Raw genomic sequence first — 14389 nt, 5'->3', positions numbered from 1 at the left:
AACACTAGGATGTGAAAGGCCTTCTAGGAGCACCAGCTCTGGAGAAACTGCTGCCTCATATTTGGGGTAATGTGATCTTTGTCTTCACTAAGGAAGACCTCATCATGATTAGACTGGTGACAGCTGTTGCCAGTGCTGGTACCATTACCCCGTGAGGTCTCTGTGCCAACACAGAACACTTATCTGGGGTCTGAGAAGACTTCTTTCTTCCAGGCTTTAAGCATCACAACTGAAATATCCAGTGGTACCACTGAAATTCTCAGTGATGTGGAGCTGGTAAAAACAGGTGACAAAGTAGGAGCCACACTGCTGAATGTGCTAACCATCTCGCCCTTTTCCTTTGGGGTGGTATCCATAGCCAAGGCTGAAAGTATGGAAAACTGGGAGGAATCACATAAGGATATGGGATTTGGAATCTTTGACTAATGCCCTCTCAAAGCTACCAATTTAGCCAGCTTAATTTGAGAAACAAGGAAATGAAAACTTTATTCTCTTAGAGAGAGAGAAAGGGAAAGAGACAGAGACAGAGAGACAGAGAGAATTTATCCCAAGGGCATCATCAAATGCCACCTCTCCTGCACCTTCCTTCAGTTTTGGCTCTGAGAACCAACTCAGGTAACCTCCTACAACATATGGCTTACTCTTTGTGTGCTTCTGGAACAATTCCAGATTTGTTGACACCTGTTTTAAAAAGAACTGCCAAAGCTATCTACTCATCTTCTTTGCAGGCAACAAGGTTGGCTTGCATTTATGTTTCAGATCTGCCTTTCAACTCATTTTCCTGCCATGTTCTACTCCTGTGTCTCTGAAAGCTCCCTGTGAATTCTGTCTCCTGGAAATGGGTTCTGAATTATATACTTGTATAATGTATGTGTTCCTACCTTAATCCTCACATTAATCCTTGCAGTCATTCAATCTCTAAGTATCCATGTTGCCACATGGAGAAAGTCAAGCCTAGATATCCAAAATGACAGAAGCTAAAAAGGGAATTTTGACTAAGCAACAAGACGCTGCTTTGGTTTCTAGAAGCAGCAAGGAGCATCAGGCATTGAAGACTAATAGCCAGGTCAAACTACCTTCATGATTCTGAAAGAATAAATAACAATAGGGATGTAGCTCAGCAGCCAAATATTTGTTTAGTGTGGTCATTGCTTTGGGTTCATCCCCAGCATTGAGGAAAAATTTTAAAAAGAGAAAGAGAGGAAGAGAGAGGAGAGGAGGGGAGGGGAGGGGAGAGGAGGGGAGGGGAGGGAAGGGGAGGAGAAGAGATAACTGGCTTTTGGATCTCAGTAGACCTTCAGACCTTAGCATCATGACTCCATGATGGAACTACCATTCAGGCTGTAAAACTCAAAATGTACACAGCACCACCTGCCAACACTAAAACAAATACCTAGTCCATTAAAGTCCATAGCTCTGGGAAAGTCTCTAAATTTACTAACCTTGTTTTTTTAGCTTCTGTGGTTCTGCTTCTGGCTAATTGTTCTTGCTAACTGAAGTATGTCAATCTAGAACTTGGTTTTTGTGCTTAAAGGCTCACCCCAAGAAAGTCTTGTGGCTACACTGAGATCCTGAGAATAGTTGCTGTTTAGCCAATACAGACTTTCCATTGGCTTAACACCACATCTGGGTGGTGTTTTCTGGTAGATACTCCACAAGAATAAGATAGGATATCTTAGGTTAGCATAAAGTAGGACAGGACAGGACAGAACAGGGTTTGTCTTTTACTGTTCATTGTAATGATAAGTGCTGACCTCCAAGGTTTGGAGTCTGAATGTAGTATGAAGGACTCTGTCCCCATATAATTCTGATTGGTAAATAAAGATGCCAGCAGCTAATAGCTGGGAAAAAAGAGACATAAGTGGGGTTAGGTTTCTGGGCTAGAGACCATGAGGAAGGAGGGAGAAGCGAAGGAAGCAGCCATGATATAGAGAAGACATGGAGGAGAGAGAAGAAGAGAAGAGACCATCATGGAAGAATGTCGGCACCAGCACCGACACGGTACCGAGAATCTGGCAAAAGCCTGCAGGATGAAAGAAGCACACACACACAGGTTATTGTGTCAAGCCAGAAGAGGAAGAGAGCTCTGGTTTCTTTATTGACCAAACTATATATCCCAAGTACAGCACTTAGCAGGTATCTGCCAAGCACAGTGGGGAACCCTGGCTGAGACTTCGGTAACAAAGGACCGACTATGTGACCTGAATAAATTAGGAAAATAACCAGGAAGGCCAGCCTAATTCTGACTCAGGTGAGAAGTACCTGGCCAGACTGTTCCCAGTTGGGGACAAAAAGCTTCCACATGCAAGGGCAGGGCTCAGCAGGGGTCAAACCTTGCTGTAGACCCAGAAGGGTCTTGTTCCGGCTGAAAACATTCTTGTGCCATAAATTACAGGGAGAGGCTTTTTACAATCTAAGACTAAGGCTAGACAGTGACAAAGCAACCAGGCCCAAATCCAATATGGCTCCCACAGAAGAAAAACAACATGCAGAAGGGAGAATGAATGCCACTGTGCACTAAGGGTCAAGAGAACATAGCTCAGATGCTTGCTCAATTGGTTCAAAAGCAGCCAAGATAGAACATAGAAATTAGTAAGTAATAACTCAGAGTTATTGGTAGGAAAGTATATTTTAACAGCACAGAGGTTAGGCAGTTGCTCAGCTATTGTGCTGCTTAAGGCATATTAAAATATAAGGCTGTGTATATATGTTTCATCTGGGAAAATAAGTGGTCAAAGGCAAGAGGAAACGCCATGCTGGAATTTTTAAAGTACTTATTACTACAATCCTTCTCCTTTAAAGCTTATGTTCAGCTACCTACAGTATAGCCATCCCATCTTGTTTTCAAGCAGCAAAATGGAAGAAGAAAGGAATATATGTTATCTAGCTTTCAAGATGGCTCCTAAATTCTATCTAATACTTAAGTATACTCCTTGACTGTAACTTAACTTAGCTAAAATGTAATGGGAAATATATTGGTTTCCCTGGGAGTCAATATTCCAAGTGAAGACCTGGGATTCTTTTAATTTGAGAAGAAACTGGAGAAAAGAAATTTGGTAAGCAGCTACAGCCTGGATCACAATAGTGTGACAGCCAACAAGCCTCATTCAGTGGAAAATCAAAATCCTTTAAGCACACAATCTAGAATTTCTTTCAGTGTGTGTGTGTGTGTGTGTGTGTGTGTGTGTGTGTGTGTGTTTTGGTATCTTATTCAACCAACAAACATTTTCTGAGTGCCAGCCATCAAAGATATTAAGATCCAAAGATATTAAGTATGGCATGACTTTCAATCTTCAAAATCTCACAGTGCAGAACATATATAGTATTTCCTTCTTTCCAAGATCTCTTTCCCCTTTACCTGTTTTCACTGAGAAATACATTCTTTGTGCTTTCACTGAGTTTCATCCTTGAAATCCAAAGACTGTTTACTCTAGACCTAATCATGACCAAAGCTGGAACCACGATGAACTTTCTGCTTCTTTGATCCAAATACATTCCCTGTAGGCTCAGACTCATTTATAGGAATATATACCATGTGCACCCACACATCCTATTTAATCAAAGTTATTTTCCCAAAGGTAGAAGTTATTACACAAAGGAAACCAGGGTGTCCTGTCTGTCTTCCATAGCCATCAGTTCCATAGTGACCTGCAAGTAGCTTAAACTTGCAAGGATGTTGGGCTTTCCTTTATGTTTTATACTTCGACTGTACTGCTTCTATCTCAAGGCAGATTTGAGCCACCTAAAATGACTCTACACACTTATGCTCTTAAGGCTGCTGTGACCTTCCTTGCTGAAGGGAAGTCTCTGTCATAACTTCTGGAGGAAGAAAGGAGGTCATGACATTTACACCACAGTGGGAGCCAAAACATATATGGCATGCAGGGAGAATATCCATTGTTTCATACTGATGGGAGCTGTTTCCCCAAAGTTTGATTTAGTTCTAAGAATAGAGCAAGAGAAACACCAGCTCAGTGCCTTCAGCTGAGAAATGGATTTCATCAGAGTCATGGTTATTGTCCATTGTTCCCACTGCTTATGCTATTTGGGCTGAGATCTGATTTTAACTTTAATTCTCACAGTCAACATTATTACTTCTCTTTGTATAACTTTGGGGAAAATATCAGTATGAATCAGACTTTGTTTTTAGCTCCCACCAAAGAGAAACTTAAAAAAATACATAATGAAAGCCAGGCTTGGTTGTGCATGTCTCTAAGCCCAGCACTCAGGAGGTAGAGGCAGAGGTGGCCGCAGAAGGATCTGTCTAAGTTTGAGGGCAGCATGGTCTCTGTAGTGACTTCCAAGCCATCCAGAGCTAAATAATGAAACCATGTCAAAAAAATCAGGTTCAGATCAAAATGCTGAGTATCTTGCATGCTGGTAGGCCCTCAGCCAAGCAGTTTCATAATTTGTGACTGCGTGACTTCTCCTGTCCTAAAAAGAGTGGGCTGCATTTTCTGCTCAAAACTTTGACTCCTTTTAGACTGTGCTTCCTCTTGAGGAGGGTAGTTTCAGGATATTTAAAAACCTGAAATTCATCACAGGATGTTTCCCAGTCAAGGGAACAGACAAAGCTCCCAGTCTTCATTTTTCTTTTTTTTCTAAATTGCATTTTTTTGTTTATTAACTCTGTGTGTGTGTGTGTGTGTGTGTGTGTGTGTGTGTGTGTGTCTGTCTGTCTGTCTGTCTGTCTGTCTGTCTGTCTGTCTGTGAAAGATCAAAGAACACCTTCCAGGAGTCAATTTTATACTTTTGAATTTGAATCCTAAGGATGTAACTCAGATCATCATGCTTGCTGGCAAGTATCTTATCAGCTAGCCCATCTTACCAGGCTCTCTTTTCTTATAGTTTGAGTTTGGATCATCAACCTTGCCAGAACACCTGAGAGTAGTTTATATACTAAATAGTCTTCCAAAGATTGGATGATCTCCTTTCAATACCCAGATTCTGTTTCTGATGTTTAAAACCAAGATGCTTTTTCTTACTGCGGTAAAAAAAAAAAATCCCATAATATAAAATTTGTCGTCTTTTTTTGTACTGCTGGAGATGGAACTTCAGTCCTAGGCAGGTGCTACACCTTTAATCAATATTCAAAGCCCTTCAAAAACCTACACATTTTAAATTATTTTGTTCATTTGTGCGTGTGTATGTGTGTGTGTGTGTGTGTGTGTGTGTGTGTGTATACATACCAGCATGTCACAGTGAAGATCAGAGGACAACTTTCGGGTGTTGCTAATCTTTTCGCACTTTGAGAATTCCACAGACAGAACTCAGATTGTCAGGCTTGATGGCAACTTACCTTAACCTGTTGAGTCATCTAATAAACTACTCCCCTTAAACACACTGATACTGAGGCAAAGTCTTATTCCTATGTACTTATTCCTATGTAGGCCCAAGTTGCCCTGATACTGTGTAGCCAAGGCTGCCCTCATGGTCACAGTAATCTTCCTGACTCATTTCTCCAAGTGCTAAGATTAGAAACATGAGCTACTACTCCTGATTTGAATTCATTTTTGACAAAGTAAGAGACATGGAACTACTTTCATGACAGCATGAACATTTCCTTCATATTGTTTTCTTCCATGGGAAAAAATGGGGATATTAGGAGGTATTATTTGAAGTTTAGACTTTTTGACTATTAGAACAGATCCTTGAGCAGGTGGGAAAGATTTGAATCACCCGAAGTGATTTTAAAAGCTATTACTTTTCATGGTATCTGCCAGGCCATCATCTGTGTCAAGAAGAAGCTGAATACTTCTATCTCAGCCACCAGCTGTCAGGAACTTATTAAACTGGAAAAGAAATGCAAGCTTTGTATTTCTAAGAGAAGCACATGGTCACAGAAATAGCTGCTGACGCTCTGGGAGAAGTTAGGAAGGGTTTTGTGTGATCTGAATCTGTACTGAGAATGACAAACAAGGATTTTCCAAAAATCAAAGTGTCAAGTGTCCTGATCAACATCCAACTATGTCTGCCATAGATTAGTGAGAATTCTTGTGCTAAACCAAGGAGAACTGGAGAAAAGAAGCACAAGTCTCTTCATGTTGCATTGTGGGTACCACTGTATTCTCAACTTGGCTAGTATAAAAACACGAGACAGAGAGAGGGAGAGAGAGAGAGAGAGATTGATTTTCTTGAGCTAAGAGATACTGCTATGCCTCAGTGGTTGAGGTCCAAATGAACTAGAAGAATCCAAATGCTTCCAATCCTCTAAAGAAGATGATGCATGACCATATGTTGTCAGAATTAAGAGATTAAGAAGGCCAGAATCAAAGCACCCAAAATTCAGCATCTTGTTACCACACACATCCTGCACACAAATGCCAAATACTGCTCAGAAGAAACAGCACACTAAGAAAAATAAGGAGGAGGCTAAAGAATATGTAAACCTTTGATAAAGAAAAAGAAGAAAGACAAAGGAAAACACCATGAACAGATTGGAAAGAGACATTGGTTGTGCTCACTGAGAACTTCTATTTCTAAGTCTTAGCACAGGAAAAAAGTAAGAATTGTTCAACACCCACATAACCCACTGACAGTGGAGAAAACCAGATGAAACCTTCACCTCTGTTGACTAATGTTTATGGTACCAGAAGGTACTCTGCACACTACCAAAGGAGAAAGATGAATGCCAACCCAGCCACAAAACCTGTTCATTACAATGGTGATCTGCCTACAAGATGTTCTAGTGCAACAATGTCACAAAAGATGTGGGAGTAACCAACTAATACAATAATTGTAATACAGTCCCACTCCATGAAATAGAACCCAAGCCATAGACTGCCCAGATGGCCAAGAACCTGAGACTAGATAGGTCATGGATCTAGGATAAAACCAAATACCAATGTTCTTATAAAGGAATGTAACAATAAAACGATCCCTAGTTGCATTCTGCTATACTCATAGATGAATATCTTGCTAGGCCATCAGCAAAGAAGTTTCTTCCTCCAGTAGATAGGAACAAACACAGAGACAACAACTCAACAATGTATAGAGTGAGAGACTTTGGAACACTCAGTCCTAAATGGGATATCTCCATCATATCTCTCCTCTCAGGGCTCAGGGAACTCTGAAGAAGAGGGCAAAAGAATATAAAAGATGGTAGAATAGAAGACACTAAAGAATCAGGGCCTCCAAGACAAAATAAAACTGACACACATATGAAATTGAAGAGTTAAATTTCAAAAAGTTAGTCATAAACAAGGTCCGGACTACCTGAGGGAGACTATAGGGCTTGCAGGACCATTTGGAGCCACCCCCTCCCCTTCCTTCACTCCCTAGAGGTGAGTCATCCCCCTGCTGAGTGTGATGGATCATCCCACCCCACATTGCTGAGCGGCTAGGTAGCTCGTACTCTTTGCTGATGTAACTCCGTGCCAAAAGTAACTGTGAGTCCTTTGAATTAGCCAATCCTGTGTAACCGAGCGAAATTCCCTGGCTTTCCCTATATAAACCCCCACCTTTAGAGGCTCCTGGCTCTCGGCCCTCTATCTCCTGCGTGAGAGGCGTGGCATGTCGACCCGAGACCTCGGTGTCGGCCCGAGATCTCGTTAATAAAGCTGCCTTTTGGTTATCACACCATGAATGGCTTCTCGAGTTTCCTGGGGCATGCCGCCATCCCGAGACTGGAGCGAGAGTCCCAATTTGGGGTTTTTTCTTTTGTTCTTTCAAAATCACAGAGACTGTGGCAGCATGTACAGAGCCTGCACAGGTCTAAGCCAGAAGGAGTCCCAGTGCTGAGAGGCAGTGTAAACACCAGTCCCTATCACTAATCCAGAACCTATTTCAAATTGATGACCACTCACAAAGAAAACATTAGTTTCCTCCAGTGAAGTGTTACTGGATATATAAGCCACACTTAAAGCCAGACCACATACCCAGTACTAGATGGCTAACTTAAATCAAACTTAATACTATTTTTGGAATTTTTTTCTTACAATGCTTTGTGTAAGCATTTTCCCTTACAGATCTATTGCTTATAATTTATGGTTTCTGATTTTGTTTATTTTTGGTTTTTTTTTTTTTAGATTTATTTATTTATTATATGAGTACACTGAGCTGTCTTCAGACACACCAGAAGAGGGCATCGGATCCCATTACAGATGACTGTGAGCCACCATGTGGTCGCTGGGAATTGAACTCAGGACCTCTGGAAGAGCAGCCAGTGTTCTTAACCGCTGAGCCATCTCTCCAGCCCTCTGATTTTGTTTTTATGGGTTTTCTGTGTGGGGAAATTGGGATGATATGAAAGGATGTAGAAAAGGAGTAACCATAAACAGAATATATTGTATCAAAATTATTTTCAATTAAAAATATCTTTAAGAGTGGCAAAATATTCCCCAGTGCCTCCCTTATTCCAGGTCTCTGTCTCATCCCCCACCCCTTCTCACCAGCTTCAGTTGCAGATTTCCAATTATTTTCATGGGCACCTAGCCATCTGTCATGTCCTTCCCTACACCCAATAATGAACCTCCTTTTCCCTTCCCAACCCCTTTCCTTCCCAGTTCCCTCTCTCCATCTCCTCTATTTTATTCCCCTGTCTAAGTGAGAAACAAACTTCTTAGCTTGGGCCTTCTTGTTTAGCTTCTTCGGGACTGTGGCATGTAACATGATACCTGCATTTTATGGCTAATATCCATTTATAAATAAGTACATATCATGTACATCCTTTAGAGACTGATCAGATTATATGTGCATATATATATATGGATTCAATAACCATTAGTGAACAAAAAGAGGCCATGATTTAAAGGAAAACAGGGAAGGGTATATAGGAGGCTTTAAAGGAAAAAATGTAAAGTAGAAAAATTGTAATTACATTATACTCAATTTTTTAATTACCATTTTTTCTTTTGTTTTTGAGACAGTGTCTTACTATGTAGTGCTGTCTGATCGGGAACTCCCTATGTAGACTAGTCTGGCCTTGAACTCATTCAGCTGAACTTAAAGACGATCCACGACAGCTGGCTAAATTTACAATTTTTACCCAAGAACAACACAGAAAGTTTCTTGCCAACTTGAAGTGCCATATCATGCATAAAAAACATTTGCAGCATTAGAAGTCTAAGAGGAAAGACCTTTGAGGATTGTTCTCTCTACAACAAAAAGTGAATGGATAATATACATGAGCTGCCAATCAATATATTATTCCCAATCTAATTTTCACAAACAAAATCATTTTTCCATCCTCTGACTGGTCTTACTGCAGCATGTGGCTGCTTTCTTCTATTTCTATAGAAGCTGTTACTCTTCAAAGGGCTCTAAGTCTATTCTCCCTAGGGGTGTCTACTGGTTCCCACGCTAGTCCTGAAAAGTTGTGACTCACTGAAGTGTTTACTCTTTTTGTTCTTTTTTTTTCCAGTTTGCCTCCTGGTCTCCTTGATGTTAACCGGCTTCATTTCCTGTTTTGTTTTGGTTTTCCCACTTTGGAATTAAGTGCACACATAAAATCAAAGTAAATGAAAGGCTCAGAGGACCGTCCTGTTTGGGCCCACAGCTGTGGTTTTGGAAACTCCTAGTCCAAGTGACTTGTCCTTCCAACTCCCATGCCCCTGGCAGAGGCTGTCCTTCACAGGCCAAGTTGTCAAGGTTGGCCTGCTTCAGTCTGTGTTGGCAGTTAGTTTTTCCTCTATTGAAGCACTTAGGTTGCTGCTTGGGAAATATATTTCACAAAACTTAACTGAGGAATTTGGCCCAGTTTGTGCAGCATGTAAGGCTTTGTCCTTGAATGTCCTTTCTCCTCCAGATTCTAGATATGACATGGCTTGTTGGTTCTGAAGAATTGGTAAAGAGGAGAAGTTAGTTATAGGCAAATAATTTCTTATATGGAATTTGGAACCAGAGATACATGATTTGTTTCAATAAACAATTCAGATCAGCATCTCAGGATTATAAACTTGAAGCCCAGAAATTGGTTATATGGGTTAAATGAGATAACAAATTATACTTAGTAAATTTTGTCGATTAAATGGACAATTAACTTCTTTAAGGGTTTTCTGGTAACATATCAGTGGACATTATCTTCTTTAAAGGGATTGAAGGATTTTTAGATTCTGCTAGCCCTTTTACACCCCAAACAAGTTCCTTCATTTTTGTTTTACACTAATCAATTGAGGACACTCAGATAGGCATCCTCTGACTACAGGGAAAGTATTTATTGTCTTTATTATACTTACTATTATGAGAAAAGAATCCCAACACCGGAATGACTGAGGTAGAAGGAAAACACATTTGAGGCCAGCCCTGAGTACATAGGAAGATATTGTCGGAAACAAAACTAAATACCCCAATAGCCTGGCATAGTGGTATACACCTGTCATCTCAGTGCTTGGAACATAAAGACCAGAGGATTAGAAGTTCAAGTGAGTTCAAGGCTAGCTTGGGTTACATGAGGCCCTGTACAAAAGAAAGGGAGGAGAAGAGAAAAAGTACAGAGGAACACATTCAAGGAGAGAGAGAGAGAGAGAGAGAGAGAGAGAGAGAGAGAGAGAGAGACTGACTAAACACCAGGCAGTTAATAAGCTAACAAGCAGTGACTTCAGTCTGGTAAAATGATCAGTGTTGCCTTGGACTTGGAGGTCAAGGACTGAGAACAAATCAGAAGATCAGAGTTCCTGACAGGACAAACATCACAAGGCCCGTTGCAGTTAACTTAGGGCTTGACTAAGCTCTGCTTTTACCAGTGTTGATAGTGTAAGGGAGTCCAAACTCTCTCCTCTTAAGTCACTGCCTTGGTGAAAGTATTAACTTGACATGTAGTACTTCACAGATGAGGATACAAACCTAATATAAATTTCACATGACATGGAGGGCCTCGGAAGGAAATAAATAAAATATCTAGAGAAGTTTTAAAAGTCAATGTAATCATGCAGTAAGTTGAACAGAAAGAGACTCTTATGGAAAAGTCACTATATTATATGGTAGGCTAAGGGAAGCTAATTATTTTAAAAGTGTTTGCTCAGGATTCCCCTGACTAGGACTCCCAGTAGATTAAAAAAGAAATGTTTCTTTTTTCCTGATAAGGAAAGATGCCTTTCCACCTGAGGTTTTCCCTCTTGTTTTCAAGAGAAAGGGGGAAATTAGAAAAACTTCTTGTGTCTGCTGTTTTTCAGGTACCTTCAGCCAAAATAATCCTTTTATCATCTTAAATAGATAGCATAGAATACCTAATTTCACCTACATTTTGCAGGAGGCACACTGCTAAAGCAGTAAATATGGTAAAATAGCAGGAGCTGTAGACTCCTTAGCTGCTTCCATTCTCCAGCCCTGGGTTAAGATCTGGGAGGGGATAGCTATGGAGAAGGGTAAAACATCGTGGCCAGTTGTACTACTAGAACACTGTGCAGGTGTCAAGAGAGGGTTGCAAATCTGAAAAGCAGGAAAAAGGCTAGACACAGCCCCAAGTCACTAAAGACTCTGATATTTGATATTTCAACTCTTTCCTTTCCAGACAGAGTTCTAAAAATCCTAACTGCCTGATAAAACTAAGCAAACAATATAAAATCCAAATAACCCTGAACTGTCTACAGATTCCTCAAGGTAATTGTCGTACTGATCCCTGTGACGATAATAAAGATATGTTCGCATATTGCTCAACTCTGTCTCCGCCACTCCCATTTTCTTTGTGACTTCTCACAACTCAGCTGTTTTTCTGCCTTCCACTGCCTTCTTGACCTGCTTACAAATTACATGTTTTGGTTTTTAAAATTCTTTCTCTTTCATATTCCTAAACCTTGAAGACTTAGCACCATATCTTGTTTAGGACTTTGTTTAAAACTAAACACTAATAATAAACCACCTACAAAAGTCTTTCAGATGATGTCTTTTACGATCTACACTGAGAAAACTTAGGATGTTTCCCTAGCAGCCACCCAGGTTTCGTTCTGAAAGGACAGGGGAAAATGTGTAGATTGGGATGCAGGGATCTGTAGCAGAGGACAACAGTAGGTACATGAGAATGCAATGGCTTCGAAATGCTTTCCGTACGAATAGATTTCTTTAAAAAACTAAGGCTAAGGCCAGGGGGCAGTCAGGAGATAAGTTCAGCAGATAAGAGTACTTGTTGCCAAACATGAGTTCAGTCCCCAGAAACCACATGGTGGGAGGAGAGAAGCAACTCCAAAAAGTTGTCCTCTGTCCTCCACATGTGTCACAGCACATGAACACAATGCTAAATAAATAAAATATAATAAAACACTTCTTTAAAGAGAAGTCAGGAGCTATGGACAGAGCTCAGAGATAGAGTACTTGTATAGCCTGCACCAGGTACTGGTGCCACAAAATAACAACAACAACAACAACAACAATAATAATAATAATAATAACAACAACAACAAATATTCAGAACAAGTAATCCTATTTCTCACACTTAATAATTACAAAACATTTTGATACAATATTCTCCAAATATATATGTGCATTTATTTGTTTCTCTTCTGTAGTCCAACAATAAAGGGAGAGCTTCATTGGAGTTCTGAGGACAGTATTTCCTTAACTGAAAGCAGAAGTGCCAGTGTTTCACAAGGCAGACAAATGGACCTCACTTGGTAGTAAAATCAGGCTGACTCAGTTGTCTCAAATGTCAAATAAACAGTTGTGTACACCATTCTAAAAATGCAGTTTACCTGAAGATCTGCTGGCTTCCCAGACAAAGCTATATAACAGTGTGATACCTGATTGAAAATGTATTCCAAGCTTTTGTGTCTTCTAGCACTCAGGAGATTGGGGAATCATGAGTTCACAGTCATCCGAGCTGTGAGATCCTGATTCAGGAAAAAGGTAAAAGAATATCAGAGTCACATACTGATTAGAAAACATGAAAGTCACAATCATTAGATGCTTGTAGATTGGGAGGAACTGGAAACAGGAAGTCTCTGAAAACTTTTAACAACAACATCAAAAAAAGATCCAGTCATATATAGCACTTGTAAAGCTTGTAGAGTGTGTGTTTATATGTATGTGTGTGTATACCCATCTGTGTATAGGTCTTCACATGAATGTATTTGTGTGTGTGTATACATATATGTGTACATGAACATGTGTGCACACATCTATGTGCAGGTCTTCATATGAAAGTGGAGGGCAGGGCATGTCAGAGGACAACTCTAGGCAGGTGTCTTTCCTCAGTGGAGAAAGATGTCTATTCACCTTTTATCTGAAACTGAATCTATTTTGGCCTGGAATTTCACCAAGTAAGCCAGTGTAGCTAGCCAGTTTACCTGTGGGAAGTACCTGTCCTAACCTCCTGTGCACTGGAATAATGCACAAGCTACTACATTTACCTAGATTTATGTGGGTTCTGGGGATCCAAACTCCAAAATGAATCTTTTTTTTTTTATTAACTTGAGTATTTCTTATATACATTTCGAGTGTTATTCCCTTTCCCGGTTTCCGGGCAAACATCCCCCTCCCCCCTCCCCTTCCTTATGGGTGTTCCCCTCCCAACCCTCCCCCCATTGCCGCCCTCCCCCCATAGACTAGTTCACCGGGGGTTCAGTCTTAGCAGGACCCAGGGCTTCCCCTTCCACTGGTGCTCTTACTAGGATATTCATTGCTACCTATGGGGTCAGAGTCCAGGGTCAGTCCATGTATAGTCTTTAGGTAGTGGCTTAGTCCCTGGAAGCTCTGGTTGCTTGGCATTGTTGTACTTTTGGGGTCTCGAGCCCCTTCAAGCTCTTCCAGTTCTTTCTCTGATTCCTTCAATAGGGGACCTATTCTCAGTTCAGTGGTTTGCTGCTGGCATTCGCCTCTGTATTTGCTGTATTCTGGCTGTGTCTCTCAGGAGCGATCTACATCCGGCAGCAAATATTACCCACTGAACTATCTCTTCAGCCCCTCAAATCACTCTTTTAAATATTCTTTAAACATTATATTTATTGGGGGAAGAGTCTCAGTTGCTATGTAGCATGTCTGAAGATCAAAGGATAATTTAGAGGAGTCAGTTCTTTCCTTTCATGAAGTTGGTCCTGGAGGTCAAATAGGTCATCAGACTTACAAGCGGGTGCCTTTACTTTTCTCAGCCCAAATTACTTTTAAGACGATAGCTTGTAATTCTTGAATGTTTTATTATATTGTTTAGTTTAGATTTGTGGCTTCATCCACTAGAAAAAAATAGAAAAAAAATACTAGAATATCCAGACTTCTTTAACAATACAATTATAACACATTTCAGACAAGGAAATGTAGGTAAGAGTGCTTAGCAATGATAGCCTTCTCAATTGAGAGAAAAAGCCAAGCTATGTGAGGAAAGGCTGTGCTTTTGACCCTCTGCACTCTGCACTCCCTCCTATTCCCATTTAGAAATGAACATGTTGGTGCTAGGTGAGCAGCTCAGTGGTAGAGATTTAGTGTGCAAAATGCTTTGGGTTCCATCCTCAGCATCATTAAAAAG

General features: G+C 40.5%; 1 pseudogene; it reads left to right on the top strand.

Moving 5' to 3' along the window:
* The window catches only part of Rplp0-ps13 (ribosomal protein lateral stalk subunit P0, pseudogene 13), a 596-nt pseudogene extending 170 nt beyond the window's left edge, over positions 1-426 (top strand).
* The last annotated feature ends 13963 nt before the right edge of the window (positions 427-14389 follow it).

Source organism: Rattus norvegicus, chromosome X (assembly GCF_021556685.1).
Source record: "Rattus norvegicus strain SHRSP/BbbUtx chromosome X, alternate assembly SHRSP_T2T, whole genome shotgun sequence".
Taxonomy (NCBI): Eukaryota; Metazoa; Chordata; class Mammalia; order Rodentia; family Muridae; genus Rattus; species Rattus norvegicus.
Note: the sequence above shows the minus strand (reverse complement) of the source record. Positions and strands in the feature narration are given on the sequence as shown.